At 40.6% G+C, this 8,271-nt stretch overlaps 1 long non-coding RNA gene across 1 annotated transcript in view; it reads left to right on the top strand.

Annotated features, from left to right (window-relative positions):
* Positions 1 to 763: 763 nt before the first annotated feature.
* LOC109308083 overlaps positions 764 to 8,271 on the top strand; it is a 13,773-nt gene continuing 6,265 nt past the window's right edge. Inside the window, exons 1-2 of the long non-coding RNA XR_002100454.1 lie at positions 764 to 862; positions 3,471 to 3,476. This is a non-coding gene — a long non-coding RNA (uncharacterized LOC109308083). The remainder of the gene's footprint in view (positions 863 to 3,470; positions 3,477 to 8,271) is intronic.

The raw sequence follows: 8,271 nt of genomic DNA, 5'->3' as shown, positions 1-8,271 counted from the left end.
ATCCAGCATTTGAGTAATTTAAAGGTGAAAAAGCTTGGAATAATATAATGTAGAGGGGGAAAAACATCTTTCTTTGGGAGCATTGGCAAGATGACCTGATAGTTCTCTTCCAGCTCAGCTTTCTATGTCCTTTCAAAGTGACACATTGAACTGTTATTTCTTTGGCTGTCTCTCTTATGGCTCATGTTCTGGTCCACATGTCATTATACAAAAATGAAACTCTGGTTTTAAGTTTTATTTCAGGTCAAATGGGAACTGTTTTTCATAATGCCTTTCATCTTCCCTGTTTAAACTTTTTACTTCTTCCAGCGGGGTCTGTGTAACTTTAGCATGGGCTCTAGGTGCATGTATTCTGCGTTTTCACTTGTACTTCTTCTGCCACACACATGCATACCCTGTCTCCCCTATTCTGCTTCATCCATGGAGCAAGATTTTCATCTTAAATTGTACCCGACTAACAGGGAGCCTTCTCGGGGCTGATTTAACCATGGCCCGCCCACCTTCTCACCCACCACGCCTTGTTGGAATTAATTAAATGATGTAATTAAGTGGGAGGCTGCTCATTTCCTGCCCCAATGCCGGGGGAACTATCCGCAGCTCCTTTCCTCCCCTACACTACAGCCCAAGCCTCGCAGATGACATCTAGATAATATCACGATCACTGGCCCCCACACTGGGCCCCAGAATCCTTCTAATTGAACCCTGCCTGGATTCCTCTCCTCAGGCAGTCTATTCCACCTTCATAGTAGGCAGCATAGCTCCCTGAACTGCTTCCCCTTTGGGTGTGGTCCCCCCAGGACCTCTGGCTACTAGCCCTGGCCCACCTCCAGACCAGCCGGATCCCCAGGCCCTCAGCTATTGGGTGTTCCTTGCAGTGGGCTGCTGGCCCTTTGACCCTTCTGGTCCTGGCCCCAGCATGGACCAGTCAGAGGAAGTTCAGACAGGTGTGACTCTATGGCCTCACTCTTTCTCCATGGGGCCCACCTTCCAGACCCTCCACCATAGGACTAACCCACCCGGTTACGGGGGCTAGGGGTTAAGGCAACCCAACCCGCCTTTCACCGGGGTAGTAACTGGCCTGGCATTTCCTGGGGGCTCCTGCACCACTGAGAGCCCCACCAGGCCACCTGCTCCCAGCAGGTGCAGTTTTAGGTCATACACAGGACCAGGAACCTCCTGACCATCCTGTACAGTTCCTCCCTTACCTCCAGACAATACCAGTAGCCCTACAGCCAGGCAATGTTGTTGCCTGCCTCCAGCAGCAGAACTGGCCTGTTTATATGGCTGCCCTCATCAGGCACCTGGCAGCTGCCAGCTCCAGGTCCTTAAAGTGGCAGGCACAAACAGTGCCCTCCACACTGACCTAGCACTCTGATTTTGTAGCATTCATAAATACTTTGGGCACTTGTTTTGCAGTAGGTTAGGTGATTGTGTAAAAAACAAGGTAGTGTATCAGGTCTTTGCATATCCCATGTCTGCAGTCATCCAGTACCTAGTAGTTGTGATTGGTGTGCTGTCCTCCCCACCACCTTCAGTCACTGACTCTAAACCCATCCTAACAGATATTTGGATTCTGGGCCAGATTAGGGCAGTCTCCTATTTATTCTGACTCACAGGTTTAGCTTGTTGTTGAAACCAGTTCCTTAAACCAACTAACTCATGTTTTTAGCAAATTTGGAAGGAGAAGCCTACCTTGTTCCTCATAACCCCAGTCTGCCCTTAACCTTTGACTTTAGTCGGCAGACTGCTTCTTTAAGATAGATGCTGTCTGGGTGTTGTCCCTGCTGTTGTATTCATCAGATAGGGACAGACATTCAAAAAGCCAGAGCCTGAATTGATTCAATCTTTGCACGTTAGTCTAATCTGGCTAGACTAAATCAGTTTGTAACCAAAAAGACATCCCCTCTGGACTGAAAAATGTAGGCACATGCCTGCAGCGGCTGAGGCTAGAAACGTTATTCCCTTCAGTTGTGAGCTGAGAGGGGGATGGCTAGGTCCCAGTAGGATGCTTTTGATAACAGAGCATTTATTAGCTGTGTTATCAGCATTTAGCACCCCATCAGAAAACAAAGCCTTGCTCATTAGTTCAAGATCTTCTTAAACAGCTTTTTTCCAAAGGAAGGAATGGAAGGATGTTACCAGCTGACTGTTGATTAGCTCCAAAAAGCCCTAAGTGGACACTGTTATACCTGCCTTACACAGATACCTCTCAGCATTACTACATGCTGGCTACGGTCCATGCTGTGAGAGAGGAAGAAGGGATCCCTGTTTAAGCAGCGAGTGGGGGGGTCAGAGGGGCATGGGGAAGCCAGCAGACCTTGCTGTGTGCACTGAATGTCTGTTCTGTTACAGATTTAAACCAGTTTCTGATCACACAAACCTGTGTATAATGTCTGTCCCTAGCCATCTTCACCATGGCCTTTCTTCCTCATCTCTCTTCCAAACGAGATGTGCAAATAACTGACATCAGCGTGCTGGGTAAACTGGAAAATCACTTGCCATAAAATGAAACACTTTGTTTGCTTGGAAACAAAATGTATTATTTCATTTTTGTGTGTGGATGTTTGTATTTATTTTATATATAGATTTCATTTTTTCATTTAAATTAACCGTTTTAAAACACGTTCTGAAAATTCACAAAATTGAATTTATGTTTTCAAAATTAACAGAATTTTGAAAACATAAAATATCACTTTTTCAGGCATAACTACAAATACAGTATACATTTTAAATATTTTCAGTTGACCATCATCCACACCTTTTTTTGAATGAATATTGATCAAAATATTTTTCTTGGCTGTGCTCCCTAGCCTTCTGTTAAGGTTTGCTGCTTCATATATAATTTGCTCTTTTTCACTTTAACTAAATAGGCATTTCTGGGGAGAGGGGTGGTTATTTTTTTTCAGTGGTCTGGAATAGCCTGATGACAAAGTTTTTCTGTGATTAAAAAAAATCCCCAATTTTCAAATTTAAAAAAGTAACCCAAAATCTACATTTTCTGGTGATTAAAATGAAACAAGGAATGAAGCATTTCCACAAACAACACTGGGCAATAGTTGTACCAAGGTCAAATACCAAGGTTAACTCCCATCTCAGAAATCTTACACACAGAAAAGCTTGGGTGAATTTCTAGTTCAGCACTTTGGAGTCACTGTTTCAAGTAAATAGTTAATTCAGTGTAATGGTCTAATTTTTTTGTGTCTTCATGAGATTCTCTTTGTTTTGGTTCCAAACTGAAGAGGTGAAAGTTTTAAAATGCCTATAGCAAATGGACCTATTGCAAATGGGCATGTTGTAAACACAATGTGTTTACGGCACGGCATATGTGTTTGTAACAGTTGGAATGATTTTTAAAACGTTTTTGGTGAAGGAATATAGAACAATATTTCCACAGAAAAGATTCGATTCAGAACAAATATAATTTTGTTTCCTATTTTTTTATTGAGATTTTAGCTATAAAATTACTAGAGACATCTGTTCTCTGAGGGAAAGCTGTAGAAAGAACTTACCTTGCAAAAGAATATAAACATTACTTTATCTTGTCATCCACTAGTCTGTATTTGTAGTCTGTATCTGCTGAAACTGACTTTGTACTTTGAAAAGGCACTTTATAAGAACGTAGTAATTGCATGTTACATGTGAGTGGACAGAGGAGTAATGGCACCTTTTTGTTATCCTGTGTAGCCCTGTACTGTAGAACCTTGGGTCTGGTCATGTAGAGGGAACAGCAGAATCCACATCTCAGTCATTCTTCTGGGCTGACTAATAACATTATTGGGCATATGAGGTAGTACATATGTGGGGAGCACTGAACAGGGGAACACAGAGCTGAGAAGATCATTTCTGGAGTATTCCATTTCATAGTCCTGAAAGAGCCTAAAGGCAGCTCTTATATGTGTGTGTATATAAAATATGTATGTACATATATGCATGTGTGTATGTTGGTGTGTATAGAATAGCAATAGAAACAAATCTTTAAATGCATATATCAAGGAGAGATCAGTAAGTGATTTTTCCACAGATTTCCCATATTTCTTTTTGCAGTGATTACTTCTTTCCTGGTTTAATATGAAAATGGAAGTGAAAGGAAGAGGCTTATGGTGCTTATTTTGAAATATTAAAAATATAAAGAGGAGGATGGTTGCAAAGAGGAAGAGAATCTCACTTTTGATAGGACATGGAAATGATTCACCCAAAAGTCTCTGGCATCATTGGCTTGTTCCTGGGAAGTGATTGTGTTTGTCATTGATATGCTTATAATGAATGTATAGAATTAGTTATTTATCAGAATTAGTTATTTGGCCCATAAATAGCTTTCTGCAGGCTTATAGAGCTATAATGGGAATTGTCACACTTCTCCATTTATCTGACCTTTGGTCCTTCCTTGCCTTGCTGACAAAGTCCTATTCCACCCCCTCCTCCCCTCGTAGTTCTTTATTCCTTATCTCTAAAGGTCTCCCAGTACAACCTTTTTTTTTCTAAATGAGTTGAAAGCTTTCAAATAGTTTTGAAAATTATCGGTATAATATGGCCTAATGGACAAGTACTAGAATAAGCTGCAATCATGGTACAATTAGAGTAGGACGTGTATATAAAAGACCTTGCTGTGTCAAGCTTAGCGTGGTCTGAAGTTGTTTTTTTCATAATGACAGTTTATAGTGGTCCAGAAGAAAGTAAGTAATGACTTATTATATTTTCTACCTTTTTAAAATGGCTTCCTGACCATTTGACTCCTGTAATTTTTAAGTTTTCATTTTACAGCCAAAAACCACAAAATGCTTGAGCATAATAATCAAAAGGATGGCTTGATGTTAAAAATAATTTGGGTTTTTTGTTGTTTCTTTTTAATTAACCCCTTCATGTGAACAGCTTTATATGTTTTATATCTATATCTGGAATTTTACAAAAGCAATCATGCAGTCTCTCCTTAGGGGTGAATTGTCTTATCACTAGACTCTATAGAGAGTCATGCTCCCTTTTGCTTGCTCTGAGAGAGAATTTAGGTGAGTGCAATAGCCACTAGACTATTTTATGCAAATGTTAGGCACAATTATTTATATCAATTAGCTGCTGGTGCTGCTGTCAAGTCAGTGGAGGGATCTAGTGTGCAGTCTAAGACAAGTTCCTATCCTCCAAGAAGAAGCTCATCCCTGTGCCTAGTGTTTCATATTGACTAATTCTATGCGTCTCCCTGACCAGCCTCAAGGTGCTCAGATTCATTTTTTAGAAACACTTATCTATATTAATTATAGGAAGTTTAGATGCCTTAACTCTTTTTATTTGGAATGCCTGAATCCAGACATCTACTTTCTAAGTGAATTTCTACATAGAGACCCCCTACAGCCTGGTCTAGATCTGGCTCTTAAATCCTGATTTGAGCAAAAAAAGTGTTTGTGAAGGACTGCATAGAGTTTCATAGTAGCTAGGGTCAGAAGGGACCTGATCAGATCATCTAGCCTGACCCCTGCCACAGGCAGGAATGAATGCTGGGTTCACAAGACCTCAGACAGGTGATCATCTAACCTCTTTTTGAATTTGCCCAAGGTAGGGGCGAGGACCACTTCCCTAGGAAGTTGGTTCCAGATTTTGGCCACCCTAACTGTAAAATATTGCCTTCTGAACTGTAACCTGAACCTATTCTCCATCAGCTTATTACCATTGTTCCTCATCACCCCAGGTGGTGCTGGGGAGAAAAGGGCTCTTCTTATTTGCTGATGATCTCCCTCTATGAGTTTGTAGGCAGCCACCAGGTGCCCCCTCAGCATCCTCTTCCTAAGGCTGAATAGGTTCAGGTCCCTCAGTCTCTCCTTGTAGGGCCCTGTCCTGCTGCCCACTTACCAAATGAGTGGCCCTCCTCTAAACCCTCTCCAGGCTGGCCACATCGTTTTTAAACTGTGACGCCCAGTACTGGACACAATACTCCAATTGTGGCCTGACCAAAGTTGCATAGAGGAGGAGTATCACCTCTCTGGACTGGCTTAAGATGCATCTTTGGATGCATGACAAGGTATGGCTGGCCTTGCTGGCTGCAATCTGGCATTGGCGGCTCATGTTCATCTTGGAGTCAGTAACGACTCCAAGATCCCATTCTGCCTCTGTGCTTTCAAGAGAGGAATGCCCCAGCCTGTATGTATGCTATGGATTCCTTCTCCCAAGGTGCAGCACCCTGCATTTGTCTACATTGAACCCCATCCTATTCTCATCTGCCCACTTTTGTAGTCTGTCTAAATCTATTTGCACCCTCTCTCTCCCTTCAAGTGTGCCCACCTCGCCCCACATCTTAGTGTCATCAGTAAACTTGGACAGCGTGCTTTCCACCCCCTCGTCCAAGTCACTGATGAAGATGTTAAAACTGTGTGGGCCCGAGAACCGAGCCTTGGGGGATGCCACTTCTCACATCACGCCAAGTTGAGTACGACCTGTCCCCCGCTACTCTCTGGGTGTGCCCCATCAGCCAATTTTTTACCCATCCTACTGTGTAGGCATCAATGCCACAGTCGCCTAATTTATTGATGAGAATGGGGTGAGAGACAGTATCAAAGACCTTTCTAAAGTCTAGAAAGACTACGTCCACGGTGACACCTTCATCCAAGGATTTAGTTACTTGGTCATAAAAGAGTATGGTGTTGCTACTCACCACCTAAGAAATAAAGCAATATTTGCAATAATAGTCAATCTTGTAACAGACTAAATCTCATTGGGATTATGTCCATTGGAAAGTGGGGGTTTTATTTTTCTTATTTCTAGTATGAACTTGTAAAAAATATTTGCAGTAGATTTTCATGTATTCATTGTGGCCAAATGCCATGAGAGCTGTCAAATGAATAAAGTTAGAGTTGAGAGATGATTTCCTAAGCAGAACACCTCAATAACCAGCAGAAGTTCTTGCTATTCACTAGTGTCTGAGAAGGGGGAGGGAGTCTGAGTTCACCTGTTCAAAACTACCACATTGCTCTGCTTCACTATTATGTGTTCTCTATTCTTCTGCCTTGTGCCAATGTATATGGACATATATGGATAGCTACTTAAATCTTCCAAGTTCTGGATTATATATTTCAAATTTAGACGACAAATGTAATTTGGGTGCCTTTGGGCCCTTTTTTACATTGTTTTTTTCCCTATAAAATTGATTCCATGTTGAAATATTTTAGGGAAATGTCTATGTAGAACATAAGTCCAATTTAATCAAAACATTTTTGTATTATTGAACTGGGTGAAGTTCATAATATCTGAACATTAAATCGAAAGAGTTTTACCTAAACAAAAGCTAGCAAAAAACTCCATTAAAATCAGCTGTAATGTATAGCTGCAGAATGGGTTAAACAGTATGACATATGCTGAAATTTGAAGTCTAGATTCTTTGGTTTGTTTTGCAGTATTTATTTTTTAGTCTTGGGAATGTACAAGCTGCTCCTGACAACCTTAACACAGAGATGGATCTTAGTTTTGCATCTGTATATTAAAACTATAAATGACAAACTTGTTAACATTGTAAAAATTCCTTTTATTTTTCCTATGTCATTTTAATATTAAAATTCAAATAGTTTCCTTATGACCACGACTTCTGTAGAAAACCTCAGGTCTTAAATGTGTGGGCATACAGTCATGAGTATGCACACGAAACTTTAAAAACCAGTTGGTTTGGCAAAAGAGATCTCAGATGAAAAGTCTCCTTCTGAGAAGATGAGATTTTCAGATTAGGGATTCAGTGATCAAACAAAGAATTTAACAGCTTCACTGATATGAGTGTTAAGGGAAGAAATTTAAGTAAAATGAATCGATGATTCATTTGGTTGCACTCTGGGGGAAGGCCAGACTTTGTCCAATAATTAATGATCTAATTTAAAGCCTAACCCTTTCTTGCTTAAAGTAATAATGTAGATACTTATGCAGTAAAACAACAAATTTAAAATGCGAAGCACTAGTCTAATGTGAAGCACTATCTTACTTTGAACAAGGCTAGTCAATGGACCACACTTACAGGTATTGGTGCCAAACTTATTAAGCCATAAATGAATGTAAAGTGTTTTGATTTATTAATAAGCAATGGGTAAAATAATGCTGTGCACTGTATAGCAGTCTGCATTGAAACAACAGAAATGAAATATATTTGTGAAGTCAGTGTTTTTTATTTACTGTGACCTACATATGCATTTCATTCTAGATACAGTATCACTGGCTAAGTACACATGTTCAAAAGCCCTTGGCAGAAAGCACTGTATTGCACTATAAGTGCTAAAAGTTTGACTGCATTCCAACTGAATAGATGTG

Source organism: Crocodylus porosus, unplaced genomic scaffold (assembly GCF_001723895.1).
Source record: "Crocodylus porosus isolate Cpor-Errol unplaced genomic scaffold, CroPor_comp1, whole genome shotgun sequence".
NCBI classification, from domain to species: Eukaryota; Metazoa; Chordata; order Crocodylia; family Crocodylidae; genus Crocodylus; species Crocodylus porosus.
The sequence above is the reverse complement of the archived record's forward strand: the minus strand, read 5'-3'. Positions and strand labels throughout refer to the sequence as shown.